Below are 23,241 nucleotides of genomic sequence, written 5' to 3'. Positions count from 1 at the left end.
AACACATCAGGTTGTGGATATAACACTGGTACATGGCCTGCGGGCCTGCAACGGTCGCTCCCGCTCGTACCCTGATCTTCACCCTACATTTAGGCGTGGAACAAAGAAGAGCCAGACAGATTATATTTTGCTTGATATCCGGCTGTGGGGTCATATGGTTGACATGAACATTGTAGAACATGAGGAAAGTGACCATGAGCCATTGATTTTATCTCTTAGGAATTTATTACCCCTACTTGAATCCTCTGGCCTCAAGTCCCATGAGCAACAGCTCCCACTGACCAATAACAGACGAAACGTTAGATGGGAATTCTTGAGTACTGACACAGTCACATTGGCATCTGTGTACAGACAGTTGGCTGATCACATGGAACGCCTACCTCAGCTTTTAGAAGACATCGGTGGGCTTATAGTAGCCCACACACAACTATTTAATTCTCTAAAACATCTTTTTACTAAAGAGTCTGCAAAAAAAGTTTAAAAGAAGTGCAACGCGAGGTGGTTCAATGCTGTATGCAGGGAGGCACAGCACAAACTATTGAGAGCTTTAAGAGGGGGTCAGTCAGACCATATAAGGAAAGCCAGGAAAGACTACAAACAGGAACTAAGTAGAGCCCGTAGGAGATGGGATGAATCCAGATGGGTTTCCCTCCTGGAGTCTGCTAAAATAAATGACACCTCGAAATTTTGGAAACTGGTGGCTGATGCCAGTGAAGAACCCATCCGTTCGCCTGGTGCCTCAATACTCCCCGTAGAGTGGACAGACCACTTTTCCCGTCTATACTCTGGGATCGCTGGTGTTACTACCAGGGAATTGAATCATATTATGATCTTTGAGACCCCCAACATTGAATTTACCCTGGCGGAAACCAAGGCTGCGATTGCTTCACTGAAATGGGGAAAGGCCCCTGGCCTTGATAAAATACCAGGCGATTTGTATAAATCAAGCCCATATATATGGGCCCCATATCTGAACCTGATTTCCAATACAGTAGCTGCAGGAGCGCCTGTCCCGAGCTCTTGGTTGGGAGCGGAGATAGTTCCCATCTTTAAGAAAGGTAGCCCCTCTAACCCTGCCAACTACCGTCCAATCTCCTTACTTGACAACTTCCAAAAACTTTTTGCAAAGCAAATTTTGTACCGTCTAGAAGAATTGATTCTGGAAACTAATGTCATCTCCGACCTGCAAGCAGGGTTTAGGCCAGCAGTTAGTACCATAGATCAGGTGCTAAGATTTCTAACAATTAAATGGAAGACTGTGGAAGTAGGAGGGGGCAACCTCTTTGTAGTTTTTATTGATCTTAGAGCTGCGTTTGATCTGGTCCCCAGAAACCAGTTATGGCTGACATTAGCCAACATGGGTATCCCACATGGTCTCTTGAAACTTATTGCCCGATTACACGAGAATACCTACGCACAAATTAGGAGCGGTAAGGATGGTGACCTAACAGATCCAGTGGCTATTGAGAGAGGAGTCAGACAGGGCTGTGTCTTGGCCCCTACCCTTTTTCTTTTTTACATAAATAATTGTATTAAGTATTTAGCAAATTGCACTAATGACTCCCCAAAGCTGGCCGGGATTAAAGTGCCATGTTTACTCTATGCGGACGACACTATCCTGCTGGCCAAAACATCCACGGGAATCCAGAATCTGGTCAACCAGTTCTGTGCATTTTGCAGAGATTACGGGTTAGATATTAATGTTAAGAAAACTAAACTCATGATATATAGCGCCCCGAACAAGAAGCTCAGAGCAAATATAAAGATGGATTCAGCTCACCTGGAGAGGGTAATGGAATACGATTACCTGGGCATTAGATTATCTGATAAGGGCAGCTGGGATGCAGCTATAAGGAAAGGGGCACTTACCATCAGCCAAAGATGTGGAGTGATAGGACGTAAGGCTAGTGCTGCAGCAAGCCCCCCTCTGACCCTTATTTCTGAAATTTATAAAGTCCAAATTTGTGCTTCTGCCCTATATGGAGCGGAGCTTTGGGGATCACATAGACAACTGGACACCCTTCAAACTAAAGAAAATAACTTCCTTAGACACATATCCAGACTAGGGAAGGGCACGCCGATGCTCCCCCTAAGACTGGACCTGGGTTTAAACAGTATTAAAGATAAAGCATACTTAAGGCCACTTCTGTACTGGGTTAGACTATGGAAAACGGAAGAACTTGAACCCTTTAGGACAGCAGTCAAAGACCTATTGTCACCTTGCTATGGATGGAAAATAGTTCATTGGTTAAGGGAGATGAAAGCAGCTTGGGTCAAATTGGGTCTATCCCATTATTGGGAGAATCCCGAGATGATTCCTGGTAACGAGAGATTGCTGATCAAAGACCGATATTGGGGAAAAATCTATGAGGAATCTCTCGGCTCAAATGGGTTAGGTCGGCTGACAGCAGAGTTCCTGCTGGTCAAGCACGAACCTTTGCCTGAAAGCTTTCTGGATCTCCCTATACCAGCTCGTGCCAGTTCTCTACTACTTCAGTTCAGATACGGAACATTGGCGGTCAACAACTTCACGGCTCGCTGGTCGTCCAATAGTCCTTTGTCTGACAAATGTATAAATTGTCATCTTTGCAAGGAAACTTCTGAGCATGTCCTATTTTTCTGTCCTTTTTACAAATGCCCTCAAGGAAAGTGGATTATTCCTCTGTGCAAATCACTGCTAACACAAAACCGAACCAGTGTATATAGAATATGTAAATATGACACTTCCATGCTGATAGTGAGTTCTGTTTCCAAATACTTGGCAGCAGCATGGACAATCCGTAGTAGGATTATTACAGATCTTAATCCACTGGGTGAAGAACGGTCTAGAAGTTAGCGGATTAGTGCCCTGTTACAATAGTCTGGGATTTTAAATAAAACTATTAGAATGATCTATTGAGGATATCAGACTGTATCTCTGTGCATGCTGTCTAGTGGGCTACCCCAATTAAAGTGGTTTATAGTTCCCTAGCATATATTATTTTATAAACGGCAAGATGCAATTTATTTGACCAATTTACTTAAGAGAACTGGCCAACCTAGGGTACCCTTTTCCACCGATTGACTTCTAACTTTTGTAAATAGGAGCTATTGCATGAAGTTTTTAGGATTTATTTTATGTATAAGTCTGTTTGAGAATAGTTTTATATGTTTTATCAGTAACAAATTGATTTGTATTATCTTAGCACTTAGCGTCTTGCATTGGGTAAGATTTAGGCACTATTTTAAAAGTCCTGTTTTGATTATTTATGAAACTCTTTTATGTAGCACTATGAACCTGTTCGATAAGCAGTGTACTAACTGTTAATGCTTCCTTTTTATGCGATGGCTTACGATTTCTATCTCTTTGTATGTACGACTATTTTTAAAAATGTTTAAATGGTCTAAACTTAGACCAAATAAACTATTGATTGATTGATGTATTCTTTCTTCATTTCTCACAGGTGATCCCGCGGTGGTCAAGAAACCTATTTGTGACCAGATTTGCCCAAAATCATGTACAATACCAAATCCATATTGACTATCAGTATAGATTGTCACCTTCATTTGATCTGATAATAGACATGCTCTAGTAAGAGCCACCAATTCTGCAACTTGTGCAGGAACCATCAATGAAAAGGATTTGATCATTGTCTTCCAAACATATATCTTTAATGTCATCTCTTGCCTTGGTATACGATTCTGTCACCTCCAAACAATCATGTTCAACATTGTCAATTCTATTTAAATTTTCCTCTTCATTTGGTAATAGTGTTGCCGGGTTAAGCACTGTACACCTTTTAACTGCCACTTTTGGTGCTCCCAAAATCACTGTCTCATATCTCGTTAACCTCACATTTGTCAGGTATTGTGTCTTTGCCCTTGTCAACAGAATTTCTATTGAATGAGGTACCATCACCGATAACCCATTACAGTGTTTTCACTTTGAGTTATACTCTGCTTAATGGCTGCATCTGCTCTTAAGCAACCTGGTAAAGCTGCTGCAGCATTATCCAAAGTAGCTGAAAAATATGCTACTGGACGATTGACACCACCATGTGTTTGTGTCAAAACACACAAAGAACATCCATCTCTCTCATGACAAAACAATAGGAAAGGTTTTGTGTAATCAGGCATACCTAAAGCTGGTGCTTGACACAAAGTCTCTCTCAGCTCAGTAAATGCTCTCATGCATTCCTCAGCCATCATTATGGGATCTGAAACATCCTTATGTGTCAATCTCCACAGTGGCTTTGAAATGGCTGAAATATTTGGAATCCATTGGCGGCAATATCCTATCATTCCCAGAAACATCCTCAACTCTTTCTGTGAACTTGGTATTTTCATTTTCATTATTGTCGCTACTCTTTCTCTTAAATTCTCCTTGACCCTTTCTCAATCAATTGTCCCAAATATTTCACTTCTGGCTGACAATACTGCAACCTGGCAGGAGAAACTTTATGACCATTATCTCCCAGAGAATTCAGCAATGTAATAGTATCCTCTCTACAACCTTCCTTTGTCTTTGATGCAATCAATAAATCATCAGTGTGCTGAAGTCGATTGGTAAGGCATTACCAATGTACTCAGGTTCTTTTTCAAAATCTGATTAAAAATCGATGGTGATTCTGAAAACCCTTGTGGAATTCTACACCAACAGTAGACTCTGGTCAGAAATTTGAAACAAAAGAGATATCTGCTGTCCTCAAGTAGAGGTACTGAAAAGAAAGCTTGGCACAAATCAATGACTCTAAACCATTCTGCATCACATGGAATCTGAAACATTATCACTGCTGGATTTGGCACTACTGGACAACACTTCACCACTATGTCATTTATTTTTCTCAAATCCTGAACCAGAAGAATTTTCCCATTCAGCTTTTTCAGACCCATTATTGGTGAGTTACACGGACTGCTCATCACTTCTTTCAAAACTCCTTGCTCTAAAAATTGTTCTATCAATGGTCTTATCCTCTCTATTATTTCATTTGTCATTGGCGATTGTGCAGTCTGTGGAAACACCACATTCTCTTTCACTGCCACTTTGACTCCTTCAACTCCTTTGATCAAACCAATGTCCTTTCCTGAAAAATCCCAAACCTTTGATCTAACTCTTTCCTGCAAATAGATTGCCAAGTCTTTCCTTTCAAAGACTGGGAGGAAATTAATTAAGTCTTCCAAGTTGTGATCTTCATTTGCCTGCTCATTGTCATCTGCCTGACCATCCTCAACATCCAGCAAAGCTATTTCGCAAGACATCATCCTTTTCCCTTCGTTAACTGACAAATCTTTTTCATCACCACTATAGGTCCCAATTCTAATTCCCTTAATTGAACACATAATCGAGCAATGTATCTTGCTCAGTAAGTCTCTTCCCAATAATAATACTGGACTGGAATCACAAACAACAAAACCAAGATAATCTCTAAAGTTTCTGATTTTCACAAGAACTGGTTCTGTAAGGGTGTTAACCAAATGTTTGTTTGCAACACCTACTATCTGCACTTTCCTTTGTGAAACAGGTATGTCTGGAACTTTCACAGTTCTTATTGTTGAGCGTGTCGCTTCTGTGTCAACCAGAAAATTAACCTCACGACCATGTACTTCACCCTGCACATAAGGACCTATCTGATCCACTTCTAATGATGCGGCCATCATGTACTCCTCCTCATCTGAACTATCCAACGACTTTTCAGCATTTAGTTCATTCTCACTGTGTAACGGAAATTGTTCAACTGTTTTTACACTTTTGTCTTTACTCTGATTTGTGACCACTTGCGAAAGCATAACCTGTTGCTGTTCCATTGGGCTCTGTATCATTTGAACCTGTCTTGGTATGTGCATTTGCTGTACAGGCACAATCTGTTGTATCAGCTGTAAAGGCTGAAAACCTTGCATATTATTCACATTATTCTGGGAATTTTGATTTTGACCTCCCATTCTAGGTCCTCTCATGCCCTGAAATGAATTGACACCATTTGTTTGCTGAACCATTCCTCCCTAATTCAACATTGGACACTGTATTTTCCAATGTCCCACTAATCCAAAAATATGACAAGGTAACACCTTTCGCCTCTGCTGCTCATCTTGCATCACCACTGAACTAAGATTTACATTTCTATTGACTACCGGAAGCATCATTCCACCTCGACCTTGATTCTGAAACAAACCATTTCCCTGTGGCAGTTGTTGAAATTTTCATTGCAAACCTGTCTGTGCAGCTTTAATCTGCATCATCATTGCCTTTCCTTTCATCTTTTTCTGCTTCAACTCAATTTCATCACTACACTATTTAGCATACTGCAAACCTTTATCAATTGGCTTTGCTTGCCAGCTAATTAAATGATTCTTGATCATTTGACGTACTTCTGGTTTCAACCCTTCAACAAATCTGAACACCAAATGATTCATGCTCCCCTTTTCAATTGTCTCTACACCACTGAATTGTTTGAACGCCTTCAACAATCTTTCATAATATGCATGAACTGAATCTTTTCCTTCCTGTGATGTTGTTGTGTGGCCATTTTAGTTATAGCTCCATGCACGTTATTTTAACACACTAGGCCACTGTGCACTTTAACCTAGATATATTTTATTCGGCTTCGTCTTATTATTGTTACAATAACCATTTTTACAGTCTTGTGTTATCTTTTGTTTATCTAACTGTTTTCGCCTAAGCCAGGGCTCTGTTCTCAAACAAGACATTCTTGATTGCTCTGTGCTTCTTCCAGGGCTATAGCACGATACATTGCCGGTGAACGTGGTAGAAGTTTAGTCTCCAACATTCGTAAACAATACACATCCTTACATGGGGATATTTTCTCATAACATCAGCTGTGTTGTTATAAAAACACTTCCTGCCTTGTCCCTTACACGTTAGAGGGAGATTCTAGCTAGGGAACCACAACTGTATGCTGATTGCTAAATGCTTCGCTACAGATGCTAACGCAGACCGCAGGCCTTTGCTCAGGTATGGGGGTTGATGTCTTCCCAGGGGAACCTGTAGGGCAGAATTAGAGCTTAAAATGCTGTGCTCAATCTTAGCTTAGGTAGGAGTTAGTCCATCGATTATAGTGACAATATGATAGCGTTGTTTTTATGCCTTACTCTTCTCGTCACAATTTTAATACTGTCATGTTGTGTCGTCCTAGTTATTGCAGCTCACGTTTTGCTATCTAAAATGCAGTTGCTTTATTAAACCTATTATTGAAACATGTACTGCCTCTGTATGCCATTTATATATGAGACTGAACTGTGAATGAGAGAACCGGATGAGACCTGAGTGACCATGACTTCCCTGAGAAGCCAAGTATGTCATGCACTCGGCTGCCCAGTCATCCCTATCCTTGGGTGGAGATAAGGCACTGCTAGTTAGCCGGAGCAAAACCCGGATTGGAGCGACAGGTGTCACCCGCAGTGGGTTAGACCAGTGCTTAATTTGTGCTTGTTGTAACCGGTGCTAAGCACCGGCACTTATTTTTGAGGGCCGGCGCTTAGTCTTCTGCCTCAAGCATTTACAGCGAGCTAAAGACACATTTGGGAAAGACGGAGGAAGAGAAACGCGAAAAAGCTTCACAATGGGAAAAGGCAGAAAGCTGCAAGAGTGAGTTGAAGGGACAGGGAGGGGTTTTAAATGGATTGAAGAGGCCCGAGATGACTTCAGGATCACGCTGCCTCAGTACTCCCTGTTCACACATTTAATTGCAGCAGCCGTGTGTTTAAGAGGAATGTTTTGAGCACCGGGACGTTTTTATTTACAAATTAAGCACTGGGTTAGACTCAGTCTCCCATGCCATTCTGTCGCTCAAAATCCAGTAGTCTCACTAGAATAATGAGAGCCTACACAACAATGTTCTATGTATGCGTTATCAATCAACATTTTTTGACAAAATTAATGTTTTCAGAAACTCAATGCCTTTATAATAATGTTTCATTACTTCAGGAGATGGCGCACCTGCTTTTAAATCCCTCTGCAATTCGCTTATCGGCCAATCAACACTTCTCTTGCATTCAATCCATAAGCCTGGTGGAACCACAATGTCAAAAAGTGTATTCAAGTCTTCCCACAGACACTTCGAAAGTTTCACAAACCTATCCATCTGCTGGTACCACTCCACTGGTTTTTCTCTCAGTCTTGGGTAATCATTTGTAAAACTTATAATATCACTCCTACTCCAGGGTAAAGTATAAAATTCCCTCCTGGTGTTTCTCTAATTGGCAGCGTTTTCACTGCATCTCCAGTCTGTGTCAAGTCATTGTTCTTTGTCCTTTCTCTTTTCCTGTCCCATCTGCTCTCCCATTTGTCTAATGCCCTCCAAACCTGCACTTTCTCAAGTAATTCTTTAAGATGTGTTCTCATTCCTGTAGATCACCTGTGAGTAAAGTCTTCCTCCTCCAAATTTAATCCGTAACTTCTTTTCAGTGTTTTCCTTTTTGACAAGTCAATGTCATATTCGTCTGCTACGTCTTGTAACTGTTGATAAACTCTGTCTGCTCCATTTGTAATGATCTTACATAGATATCTCTACTGCCCCTTAGTATAGGATTCAAGTCTGTTCACCCCCAGAGTTCCTTTTAAGAGTTCCCTCCCTTCCATGTTCAATTTTACTCTGTTTAATGTTTCTTCCTCTTTATCTTTTCTCTCTTGTTGTTTTGAATTATTTAAATCTTCCAGCCATTTTGTTATTTCTTGTGCAGACAAGCCCTTCAATGAAACTCCATTTGCCTGTGCACCTGCTTCTTGTTCTTGTCCTGAACTCACACATTGTTGTGGAACCATTGTTCTCTGTCTCTGATTATTAGAAAGCATAGTTCCAGAATTCTCAACAGGAGACAAGTCAATCAAAGAATTTGTCTAATTTAAACTCGGTCCCTGTCTATTCATAGAATTGAGTTACTGAACCCATCGTAATAGATACAGTAATTGTGTCTGGATTCATCAGTGTTCCAACTCTCTGCGTCTGTCCTGCATCCATGCTCTGCATCTGTGGAATCTGTATATGAACAGGTTCTCTTAAGTTTCTTCCCTTGCCGACCTTGTGATAACACTAAATTAGTAGTTGTTCTCACAATCTGAGCCTCTGGCTGCATCTCAGGAATGTTAATTTCAAACTGTTGTCTGTTACTCAATGAGTCTCTGCATCTGAACTCTCTCATTTTCCAGGATACTCTTTGCTGGTTATGAAATAAATGGTGCAGTAGGAATTGTATTACTAATTCCACTCCCATTCAATCTATTATAATTTTGCTTCCTCACATTTGGTGGAGGATAGGTATCTAAAATTTGAGTAACTATCTCATCTTCCTCCATTTCATCATCATTAAACATAACTCATTTTGGGTCTTTCATGTTTTGTTTTTTAACGTCTAATGAACCCTTCTTTTTCTTTCCATCTTTTGTTTCAATCTCATCCTACTTTGTTCTTGCAGGAAATAATCTGACCACATGTAATGTTTGCACTCTCCACCTTTTCTGCTCTTCATCCCATAAAGCGTCAGATAATGTATTTTCTACTCTTCTCATTATCTTTTCAAATGTTTAAGCCTGTTGCTGTTTTGCTACCAGCTCCCATATCGCTAATGCTTTGTGTTGTGCTGGTTTTGGTAAAGGTTTTAAACTCTACATCCGTGTCTTTAAATTATCCAGAATTTTTAAATTAAATGTACCATGTTCTGGGTAAGCCAGACAACCTTCTTTCTTTGTAATCTTGACCCAATGTTTTAACCAAAGACATGCCTTTGCACCTCTTTCCTCAAATACAATATATGCCAGAGTATTTTCTGGCAGACAAACCTCTCCTTCGAGTGCCAGAATATACTCATCACCCCTCAACCCACTTCTCAATGCTTTGAAAAACTTCATTTTCGACAGATTGTATTCAAACCTGATGTCCACAACAAAAATTAATAAAAAACAGTAAACAAAGCAAATACAAATAATGAACAAAGATAAAGAAAGAATAATCAATCATGAAAAGTGACTACAATCCCACAATTCTCTTCAACCCCCTCACCTTCCAATTGCGTTACTCTATTGTTGGACTGATTAACAAATCCGTATGCGACTCCTTTATACTAATCAACCAATCCTAGCGCCTCACCAACTACGTCATACCAACACATTCACCCCCGTTCACTAAGATGCTGACAAAGTCTGTTGTACCAATCTTGCACAACCCACACACAGAATCAACGCAATATTAATTTGCGAGCTAACTTAAAATAAGAAAACAAATTCGCTCATTTACTACAGGTAGGGTAACACAAACTCTTCAGAACCTTCCAAAGTAACCTTCAGCTTTCGCCTACTCCTTTTTCACAGTTCCCACAATCATGAGCAAAATTCGACCCACAAACTTCACTTCTCCACTGTTCCTTGGATTATTATCTAATGCACTTAGTACTCACCTAGTCTTCAGTATAATTTCATTCACCCCAATTTCTCACAAACTCGACTTACCAATCATGACAGATCGGTCTATTAAATGAACGACTTACAACATATACCAAGTGTCTCTGCACTTATCAATATACTCCGGAGTCCCAGACCTCTATCCTCAGGTCTGTCATCAACAACGACGTGTATAATTTTTCCTGCATCAAGTGCCACACTCAAATGAAGAACGCCGCTTCCCTACTTTCATACCTGTAGGTGTATGCCAACTCCATCTATTAACTAATTTGAGTATCTCTACTCCTATAGACTCATATTCATCATAATCACCTGCAAATTAGCTAAAGCTGTGCAAGCGCAAAATCACTTTTACTCAACAGATTCAAACACCGCAAAGAACATACTCTTCAACCCAGGGGGTCTCCAAGAACTGGGGAAAGTTACTTAAGGCAACTAGCAACTCATTTTGCTACCTTGGTATATCATTTAAAAAAGAAAACCCAACAAATCTCAATTTTATTTTTACCAACAGACCCTCACAACCACATTATGACATCATCAAAACAATGACATAACCATCCTCTGCTACCGAAAGCTGCTGCAGCGCCACGGAATCCTAGCTATTATTTACACTGAATAATGGATTCTGCACTAGAGGACGATGGATCGAAGCGACATAGGTTTAAGGGGATGTCATCAATGAGCGATGTGAGCATCAACAAAAAGTCAATCACAATCAATAATACTAAACCACACTCAATAACCACACCAGTTTATTGCAAAGAATTCATGAATTTATTTCCCAGTATTAACAATGCTAATGTCCCAAAGATAACTCTCAAACACAAATGATAAAGATAAAGGATCAATAACGGTTGATTAAAGCATCTTATATAGCTCAATCTGATCAAGACAATCAAACAAATTATCTCCAAAAGAATCACACTTATTAATAATACAAAAAACGCAAAAAACGGTAATGATGGTAAAGTATATATCAATTCACCATAAAAATAATTTCAAAATAAGTCATGAGCATTTCAGATTAGTTCCCTCACTACCCACAGATTAGCATCAACATGTTGGGTTTCATGTGAAAAGAATTTAGTAACACAAATTTAGAAAAACTCTTTAACTTGATTAATAAAAGAAATATCGTTAAAGTGCAGCAATTTAGTCATCAGTTGCAGCTGATACCTGGAAAACAAATAAAGACACATAACAACTCAATATTATACTTTACCCAATTAATAGTAACATCAACAAGCAGTCTACTTCAGCCAGTGGACAGCATCAGTTATGTCTTTGGAATTTGGGCCTAACGATAGCTAAACCCTCTGGTACAGGAACACTTGTTAGCCCCCTGCTTCATCTGACTCTCGTCATCAATCGTTCTCCCTGTCTCTCTCTCTCTCTCTCTCTCTCTCACGCTTGTTATACTAAACTATAAAAAGCTTATGATTGGTCAGTCGTTAGGTTGGTTACGCTCTAGCCAATCAACAACTAAACTAATAACCTAAAATACGACAGTTCTACATTAATTAAAACATTTTCTTCAACACAATCTTTTCCTCTTCCGTCTCGTCTGTAGTTCCATCTTTGTTTGGACACCACTTCACAGGAAGAAACTTTTACAGTTACTGTTTTACGTTTATCCTTGAGGAAAGACCAGATGTTAGTAACATTCTTAAACAATAGGACATTCAACTTATGCAATGCTCGGTTAAAACATGACCTTGTAAGACATAATGCAGCAACCCACTAGGGGTAGCTGTGGGCACATCTACACAAACTTCGAAAACACTTTTATGTAAACTTTGAATTATGGAAAATAACCACAGCATCAAGTTAGAATTTTCTCAGTTAAAGACAGAAAACGAACATTAGTAATCATTATTTAAAAGTCACACGTTTTACACGTCAATTAATTGCACATTTTAGTATGAAAATCATTAATAAACATATCAGAACATTCACACTCTCACAGCCTCCTCTGAAGGTCCCTGGCACTTACCTTTTTGTAAATTAAGCAGAGATATGCTGATTCACATGTTGTTTCTTACAGCCGAACGGTATGAATAGGACTCGGTTTGCACTGCAAGCTCATTCACTAGGGAAAACTATGGATGGATAAAATAGTAGATTCTTAACGCTGCTGATAACTTCAGTACATACATGATTGTCTGCTACCACAAAATAATGTTCATGAATACTGTATCGGAACTCACCCAGCCAAGATCAGACTAACTCACTGAACGCATGTAATATACTCTAGGGGCTGCACAAAATTCATGAAATTTGCCTTTGCCTACTTATGCTAAATCTCAGGAATAATATGTGAATTTACTGGTAATTGCCGTGAAATCTAAATTTGACGGTTAGTGCTACATTTTAGCGTGAAATGTGTCTTTTCATTATTTTTGATGTAGGGGTTCATTTTGCAGTAAAAATGGCACAAAAAAGCTTTAAACAACAGCCCCTCATGTTCTGGTTGTTCACTTTGTTCTCGCACTCACATATAATTTTGCCACCAATGGCAACCTAATTACACAACAGGACATATTGGCGTAATTTTGGGAACTTTGTACAGAATGCATAATGCGAAAATCCCAATATTATACAAATGATGGTGGATTAATGTAAATTTATTTTACCTAAGACTAGTATTTCATCATTTTCTATGGCTGCTCTTAGTTGCAGTTCAGCCCAATATATGCTTATTTATGGTAAAAGCGTACCAGGCAAAGTTGACAGTATCACACGAAGTATCAAGTAAACACAAGAACAGTTATAAATAGGTGCAATAAAAAGACTGTGGCCCTCATTACAACTTTGGCGGGCGGCGGAGGCCGCCCGCCAAAGTTGCGCGTCGTGAATACCGCATCGCGGTCGGAAGACCGCGGCGGGTATTCAGAGTTTTCCCCTGGGCTGGCGGGCGACCGCCAAAAGGCCGCCCGCCAGCCCAGGGGAAAACTACCTTCCCACGAGGACGCCGGCTCGTAATCGAGCCGGCGGAGTGGGAAGGTGCGACGGGTGCAGTGGCACCCGTCGCGTATTTCACTGTCTGCAATGCCGACAGTGAAATACAAAGTGGGGCCCTCTTACGGGGGCCCCTGCAGTGCCCATGCCATTGGCATGGGCACTGCAGGGGCCCCCAGGTGCCCCACGACAAGCCATACCGCCATCCTGTTCCTGGCGGCCGAACCACCAGGAACAGGATGGCGGTATGGCTTGTCAGAATCCCCTCGGCGGCGCAGCAAGCTGCGCCGCCTTGGAGGATTCAAACGGGCCACGGGAAACTGGCGGGAGACCGCCAGTTTTCCTGTTCTGACCGCGGCGTTACCGCCGCGGTCAGAATGCCCTGCGGGGCACCGCCAGCCTGTCGGCGGTGCTCCCGCGTGCCGCAGCCCTGGCGGTTCTATACCGCCAGGGTCGTAATGAGGGCCTGTGTGTCCCTCATCTAGGGATTCATAGCATAGCTAGAGGCAAAATCGTAAAGCAGTAATAATAGTAAGACCTAGGCCAAATTTATACTTTTTCACACAAAACTGCATTAGCAGATCATGACTGTTTTGACCAGAAGTATCCATTTGGCTTTAACCAATCAAGCGGGTAAATCTAACAAACAGGGGTTGAACAGATAACAACATATCTGTAGTCACAATTTTTAATGCAACACACATTTGATTGTTGCCAAAACCCTGTTTTTACCAGATTGTCCCATGTAAACATATATTTTTGTGCAAAAAATATTTGATTTCGATCATTTGCTTTTTGTCTGTAAGGAGATATATTTTTTGGTGGACTTTCCCAATTTCATTGTTTTGGACATCTACCATTTTGGTCTCAGTATTAGACACAGCGTTGTGAACAGGCCCAGACAAATTAACTGTTTTAAGGATAACAGGCATTTTATTACCAAATTAAAGCAATTAGGACACTTGGTAAACACCTGGCTGTTTACAGTGGATAGAGTACAGATCTAAGGAGAACGAGGAAATATTTATCCTACCAACCTCTAAAATATAACATTTCATTATATATTGCATGGTTTTCCTACCATTCTCTGCTGCAAAAATATTCTTTCTGTGTAAAATGTAGTACCACTTAAAATGACTGAGGGCATGATTTAGAAGAGATCTTGGTGGATGGACTACTCCATCACAAATGTGACAGGTATCCCGTCCACCTAATATGATCCCTATAGGATACAATGGAATTGTAATATGGTGGCCGGGATATCCGTCATGTTTGTGAGGAGTAGTCCCCTCCACCCAGATCTAAATCAGGCCCTAACTTCTGAAAGTACACGTGATAAAGTGTGGAAATAATTAGAGGTAAATTTAATTATTTTCACCTTAATTACAGGTGTTCAGTATGAAATATATAAGATGCTTGATCACGAATCAAGTACATTCCAAAATATGTACAAATTGATTTTTTGAGACAGAGCCCATATACATGTTTGTTGGCATGGCCTTCCAGCTTCCACACAGGACTGGCCACATAGTGCCCCGGATGGGAAAGGAAGACTCCTTCTGTCAAATAAAAAGAATGTGAATGTGAAATTTATTCATAGCATATATAGAGTAAAAATCGCTAAGTAGTAATAAAAGTAGGACCTAGGCCCATATTTATACTTTTTTAGCGCCTCATTTGCGTCGTTTTTTGACGCAAAATCGGCGCAAACTTACAAAATACAATTGTATTTTGATGGTTTGCGCCATTTTTGCGTCAAAAAGCGGCGCAAATGCGGCGCTAAAAAAGTATAAATATGGGCTCTAGTGTTCTCTTGGGAGTTAGGACTTTATTTAGAGTAGTCCAGTAAAAAAAAACACAAAATATGTGCAGCACCTTTGCTAAAGCAGAAATCTCGACTATATTTTAGTCATAGCAGACTAGATAGCGGATTTCATACTCTGGGTCGATGAACCGAACCAAATCTGCTTTAACGAAAACATCATATGAAATGCACCATGAACAATCAAATTAAGCATACCATAATTAATTTGAACATCAATAACCACACCAGTTTATTAAGGAGTTAAAGGGTTTATTTCTCTATATTAACAATGTTAAAGTCACAAAAATAATTTTCAAACTCAAGTGATACATGTAAAGAAACAATAAAGGCTGATTTAGTTGACAAATGAACCTGAGCTTAATCAATGCAATTAGAAACAATACCTCAATGGATAATACACGGAGCCATAGCAATAGAATCTGAGCAAGATAAATTGAATACATTGAAATAACCAACGGAAGGAATCAATGACCATTTATGTATACGAGAGTAACACCTTACTAACCACTAATTAGCATTAACATGTTCGACTTCATGTAAAAGAATTAAGTAACATAAATTTAGAAACCAACTAGCTAAGGCACTATCAAAATAGCAGCAGTATTAAAGTATTAGAAGTTAGTACCTGAAAAACAAAAGACAAATAACAATACACAGTTCATACATTTATCCAATCTCTAAGGTATTTAGCAACAACGTCTACTTCATCAGGGAGACAGCAACATCAGCATCAGAACAGGAAAATGATAAGGGAATATGGTTCAGAGATTGGACTATAAGATTACAAAACCATCAAAGCATTTGTTCAGTAATAAACAGACATAGTAAACTCAGAAAATAATAAAACCCCAGAATGTCAGAATACTGTCTGGCAAAACATGAACTGTCAAAGTGACAGAAAAGTCTCTCAAGAATAATCTGCATCATCTGCCAAGGAAAATATGAATATAACTAATTGTGACTGAACATTAAATTAAACCTGTTAAACTCTTTTGATTGGTTAAAAGGTGAGAAAATGATATCCAATCAGAACTTTAACAGATATCAAAATTATATAAAATGTTAGCTCTAGGCTCTTCTATTTGCTGTTGTTCTATTGACAAAACTCAAACTAATACAACTTGTATTTTGTACATCCTCTTCTCCACTTGCATCTGTGGAGCCATTGTTTGGCACCTTTCAAATACACTGTCACAGGATAGTGAGTGCAAAATATGGAAACATTTTCTCATCGCACCATTTCCTCGAGGGAAAAATATAAGTTAGAAACATAACTACAAGCAAATATGCGAATACAATTAATGAAGTATGTTCGGCTACGGAAAAGCAATCAGAAAAACAGAATACACTAGAAACATTTAATACAGATAACATTGCACAGTGACATTGCATCTGCTTCAGCCTAGCGGAGGCCACTAAATACTTATTTTATTTCAGCATTTATTTTAGCAAAGAACACGCTCTCAGCCCCTTCGCTGCCAGGCCTTTTCCCCCTCAGGTGCTAAGACTTTTTTTGGCTATTTGAGGCAGGTCACGCTTAGGCCATTATAACTTTTTGTCCACATAAGCTGCCAACCTTTTTTTACAACATCCTAGGGATTCTAGAGGTACCCAGACTTTGTGGGTGTCCCTTAAGGAGACCAAGAAATTAGCCAAAATACAGCAAATGCATCTTTTTTTTTAAATGGGAAAAAAGGCTGCAGAAGAAGGCTTGTGGTTTTTTCCCTGAAAATGGCATCAACAAAGGGTATGCAGTGCTAAAATCATCATCTTCCCAGCTTTCAGGAACAGGCAGACTTGAATCAGAAAACCCAATTTTCCAACACAATTTCTGGCATTTTACTGGGACATATCCCAGTTTTACTATTTTTTGTGCTTTCTGCCTCCTTCCAGTTAGTGACAGAAATGGGTGTGAAACCAATGCGGGAACCCAGAAAGCTAAACATTTCTGAAAAGTAGACAGAATTCTGAATTCAGCAAGGGGTAATTTGTGTAGATCCTACAAGTGTTTCCTACAGAAAATAACAGCTGAAATAAAAAAATATATTGAAATTGAGGTGAAAAAAACAGCCATTTTCCTCCACGTTTTACTTTTCCTGCAATGTCAGATTTTTTAAAGCAATATACCATTACATCTGCTGGACTCTTCTGGTTGTGGGGATATATAGGGCTTGTAGGTTCATCAAGAACCCTAGGTACCCAGAGCCAATAAATGAGCTGCACCTTGTAATGGGTTTTCATTCTATACCGGGTGACTGGTTCTACTCCTCTAGTTAACCTAATGGCCTTTCCCAAAAGATCCCAAACTTTAGACTTAACAGTCTTCTGCAAATCAACAGGAAGATCTTTCACTTCAAAAACTGAAAAGCAACTAATCAAAGGAGCTTTCTCAACTACTGGCTCATCAAAACTAACCAAAGGAAATTCTTCAGACACTGACTCATTGCTAACAGTAAGTGTCGGGTCTTCTTCATCACAACTGTTTGTCTGAATTTCTATTCCCTCATCTGTAAAGGTAATTGAACATCGTGTTTTGCACAATAAATCTCTTCCCAGTAATGACAGTGGACTTGAATCACAAACCGGAAACATGCGCAAAGCTTTGAAATGACCAATTTTAACAAAAACTGGTTCTGTAACAGGGTTCGTCAAATAATGACGTGCAACTTCCACAATCTAAATTGTCTTCCCTGACGAGGGCAAATCTGTAACTTCTGCAGATCTTACTATTGAGCGTGTAGCTCCAGTATCAACCAGAAAAGAAACTTTGTGGCCATGCACTTTTCCCTTAACATAAGGACCTTTCTGATCCACTTCTAATGAAGCAGCCATCACACAATCTTGCTCATCTGAACGATCTGACAGCCATACATTGTTTATTCCATTCTCACTAAGTAAAGGAAATTGATGAACTGCATTAGTACTACTACCCTGATTTATTTTCTGACCCATGACCACCTGCAAAAGCATCACCTGTTGCTGATCAATAGGACTCTGTGGTATATGCAATTGTCTAGGCATTTGAATTTGTTGTGCAGGCACCATCTGGACTTGTGGCTGCATCTACTATGACTGAGGTAGTTGTACTTGTTGTACCTGCGGTTGTACATTTTGCACATGCTGTATGGGTTGTAAAGGTTGGAAACCCTGCATCAGATTTAAATTATTCTGGAAATTTTGAATTTGACCTCTCATTCTTGGTCCTCTCATATTCTGAAAAGCATTGACACTATTCACCTGATGAACAACACCTCCTTGACTTAACATTGAACACTGTCTTTTCCAATGCCCGATTCCTCCGCAAACATGACAAGGTAACATTCTTTTTCCATGTGGCTCTCCTTGCATCATCACAGAATTCAAATCTACACCTCGATTGACACTTCCCATTGTTATTTCACCACAACCTCTACCTCTGCCTTCATTCTGAAACATACCTTGATTCTAAAACATGCCATTTCTCTGCTGTTGCTGAGGCTGAAAACTTCCCTGAATCCCTATCTGTGCAACCTTGATCTGCATCACCATTGCTTTAGTTTTCAACTTTTTCTGTTTCAATTAAATCTCATCACTACAGTATTTCGGGCACTGCAGCACCTCATCAGACGGTTTTGCTTGCCAGCAAATCAAATGACTCTTAATCATCTGACTAATTTCTGGTCTGAGTCCTTCAACAAACCTGAACACAAAATGAATCATGTCTTTCGGCTCAATTGTTTCTGTGCCACTGTAATGTTTAAATGCTTTTAGCAACCTCTCATAGTATGTATGAATCGATTCTTTCACCTCTGGAGCTGTTCTATATATGCATTGCCAATCAATGTTTTTTGGCAAAAATCTCGTTTTCTGGAATTCAATGACCTTTAGTAATAATTCATTACTTCAGGAGATGGTGCACCTGTTGACGGATCTCTTGGCAGTTCACTTGTATGCCAATCTATACTCCCCCTTCACTCGATCCACAATTCTGCTGAAACAACTATCTCTAAAAGAGCATTCAAATCCCCCCACAGACATTTCACAAGTTTCACAAACCTATCTGTTTGCTGGTACCATTCCACTGGTTTCTTCCTCAACCTGGGGTAGTCATTTGTAAATGACAAGGTATCACTTGTGCTCCAAGAGACACATACTAAATTCCCACCTGAAATCTCTCTCATTGATAAAACTTTTACTGGCTTCTTAATATGATAAATCTATTGAAGGAGTATCTGAACCTTTCCTCAGTCTTTTCTTGACCCATCTGCCTTCCCATTTTTCTAAAGCTCTCCAAATTTGTACTCTCTCAAGTAACTCTCTAAGATGTGTTTTCATCTCTGCAGACCTCATGTGTTCCAAATATTCAGCTTCTAAATGTAATCTATAACTTATCTTGAGATTTTTTGTTTTCTTAAGATCTATCTCATATTTATCTGCTAACTCTTGAAATTGCTGATGCACTTCTGCTGCTCCCTCTGTAATTAATGGAGACAAATATCTTAACTGAACTTCAGTATAAGATTAAAGTCTGCTTATTCCCAGTGTCCCTTCAAGATGCTCACCCGCTTCCATTGACAATCTCGCTTTATTTATGTACTCTTCTTCTTTGAACTGGCTCTGGAACACTTTTGAACTGACTCTCTGGAATGTTTGAAACACTTAATTCTTTCAACCACCTTGTTAATTGATGTGCAGTCGAACCCTGTAATGAAATATTACCAGGCTGTACACTCTGTAACTGCTGCTGCATTGGGCTCATGCGTTGAGGTGTTAATATTTTTAACTCAGGACTATTATCTGATCCAGCCATTTCAGACTTTCTAATAGGAGTTAAATCTAATTACAAACTTGGTCTATTTAAAGTCTGTCTCATAGGTGACATCAAGTAGTGTTTTCACTCTGATTTTGAACTCCTTCATTTTCTTCACTCTGTTTGCCCTGAGCACATAAAGGCACAAGTGAGCCAAATGTAATTGGTACTGATATTACATCTGGGCTCTTGGTTTCTGAGAATGCACTATTTCTGCATTGAGGCAATAACATCAGAGTGGGTTTTGTCTGAACCAATATCGGCTCCTGTGAATTCTGACCTGAAGAAACTACTAGATTAGTAGTTGTGTTCACAATCAGTATATCTGGATAAATCCTAGGAATATTAAGTTGCAACAGCTGTCTACTGTCTGTCGACTGATTGAAGCTGCTCTGCATCGATATTTGCACTGAAGGACTAGTCTGTACTGAGCTTCAATTCACATTAGGATTAACCTGTACTAAATTCTCAATTGTGTTATGGTTACTTTGTGCTGGACTTTGTGTCACTGCAACTGGTAATAGTGCAGTAGGATTTGTACTAGTAGTACTCAAACCTTCTTGAGCCACATAAGGTGGTGGACCATTTCTTAAAATCTGTGTAATAAACTCACCCTTGTCCGATTCCTCATCATTAATCAAAGACCTTTCAGGTTCTCTTGTTGTCTGCTCTTCAACTGCTAAAGAAGAACTCTTTTTAGATTTCTTTGAAACTTTCTTTTCATCCTTCTCACTGTCTTCATTCATTCCAGGAAACAACCTACCACCTTGTAAAGTATCTAGTCTCCACCGTCTCTGCTCACTGTCCCACCTCGCTTCTGCAAGTTACTTCTCTGCTCTTCTCATTTTTCTCTCACATTTCAATGCTTGTTGATGTCTGGCTACTAACTCCCAGATCGCTGATGCCACGAACTGAGCTGGTCTTGGTGGAGGTCTTAAACCATACATCACCTGTCTCAAATTCTCCAAAATTCTCAAATTGAATGTACCATTTTCAGGAAAAGCTGAACAACCTTCCTTCTGTGTAATTTTAATCCAATATCCTAACCAAATACTTTTCTCTTCAATTACGATATATGCTGGAGTACCTTCTGATAGACACATTTCTCCTTGCCTAGCCGGAATATACTCATCTCCTCTAGAGCACTTTTTAAAGCTTTAAAAAACTTTATTTTCCCAAATTTTTATTTCAGAAATCAATAATCAGGAAGTGACTGTAATCGCACAAACCTTTTCGTCTCCCTTCTCGAACAATTGCACTTCCCTGTTGTCCACCAATCCGTGCGCTACCCTTCTCACTAACCAACCTATCCCAGCGAGGCACAAAAAGTAGCATCACACTTACACACAGCAACTGACAAAGTCTGGTGGCTTGTCCTCCTAAACTCAAACACACTCAAAACTAATGCAACATTAATTGTGAGCACTTCATCAAAACTTAACAATAAAACAAATTTGTCTATGTACTATAGGTAGGGCAATACAATTGCTTCAGGAACCTTATGGAATTTGACTGACAGCTTTCGTTCTTGCAGCTATTCTTCTTTCTCAGTTCCCCAGATTCGCATGCAAAATTTGACCTGCAAATTTCACCCTCAACTGATCAATGTATATTGTCCTGCTGCACATAAGACTCGCCAAATCTCAGTCAAAAAAGACCAAACACTCAACTTAACTAACAAACTGGACTTACCAACCACAACCGATTGGTCTACTAAATAAACAAATTACAACAAAAGTCAAGTGTCTCACAACACTTTTAACATACTCCGGAGTCCTAAACCTACCCTGTGAGGTCTGTATACCAACAACCACGTTTAAAAAAAAATTCTGAGCACCAAGCGCTGCACACATATGAAGTTTGCCAACTTCCCTACTCTCACACTTTAGAGTATGCCAACTCTTCCTTTACCATTATCTTCTGGAGTACGGCCACTCCCCTAAAATCTCACAAACAGCTCAATCAACTACAAATTAGCTGAAGCTGTGCAGGCGCATAATCTACTTCATTCAATCTACCAACAGAACGTTGAGAACATTCCCTGTCAACATAGGTAGACTACAAGAACCGGGCAAAGTCACTTTGGGCATTTAGGGATTAATTTTGTCCATTTTAGACAACAATTGCAAAAACAATAATCAAAACAATCAAATCAATTCATACAACTTATGAGATAACCCATGACGTCATTTAAAGAGACATTAACCATTCTCCTCTAACAAAACTGTTAAAGCAGAAATCTCAGCTATATTTTAGTTATAGCAGACTAGAAAGCGGATTTCATACTCTGGGTCAATGAACCGAACCAAATCTGCTTTAAAGAAAATGTCATAGGAAATACGCCATAAACAATCAAATTAAACATATCGCAATAAATTCGAACATCAATAACCACACCAGTTTATTAAGAAGTTAAAACGTTTATTTCCTTATATTAACAATGTTAAAGTCACAAAAATATTTTTCAAACTCAAGTGATACATGTAAAGAAACAATAAAGGCTGATTTAGTCAACGAATGAACCTAAGCTTAAGCAATACAATTAAAAACAATACCTCAATGGATAATTCACAGAACCATAGCAATAAAATCAGAGCAAGAGAAATTTAATACATTGAAATAACCAATGAAAGGAACCAGTGACCATTCATCTGTATGAGAGTAACACCTCACTAACCACTAATTAGCATTAATATGTTGGACTTCATGTAAAAGAATTTAGTAACATGAATTTAGAAAACAACTAGCTAAGGCGCTATCAAAATAGCAGCAATATTAAAATATTAGCTTTTGGTACCTGAAAAACAAAAGACAAATAACAATACACAGTTCATACACTTATCCAATCTCTAAAGTATTCAGCAGCAACATCTACTTCATCCGGGGGACAGCAACATCAGCATCAGAACAGGAACATGGTAAGGGGATATGGTTTAGAGTTTAGATTAGAAGATTACTAAACCATCAAAGCATTTGTTCAGTAATGAACAGACATAGTAAACTCAGAAAATAATAGAACACCAGTATGTCAGTAGACTGTCTGTCAAAACATGAAATGTCAAAGTGACAGAAAAGTTTCTCAAGAATAAACTGCATCATCTGCCAAAGAAAACCTGGATCTAACTAATGGTGACTGAACATTAAATTAAACTTTTTAAACTCTTGTGATTGGTTAAAACATAAGGTGAGAAAATTATATCCAATCAGAACATTAACCGATAATAAAATTATATAAAAGGTTAGCTCTAAGCTCTTCTGTTTACTATTGTTCTATTG

The sequence above is a fragment of the Pleurodeles waltl genome, chromosome 5 (assembly GCF_031143425.1).
Source record: "Pleurodeles waltl isolate 20211129_DDA chromosome 5, aPleWal1.hap1.20221129, whole genome shotgun sequence".
Lineage (NCBI taxonomy): Eukaryota > Metazoa > Chordata > Amphibia > Caudata > Salamandridae > Pleurodeles > Pleurodeles waltl.
Note: the sequence above shows the minus strand (reverse complement) of the source record.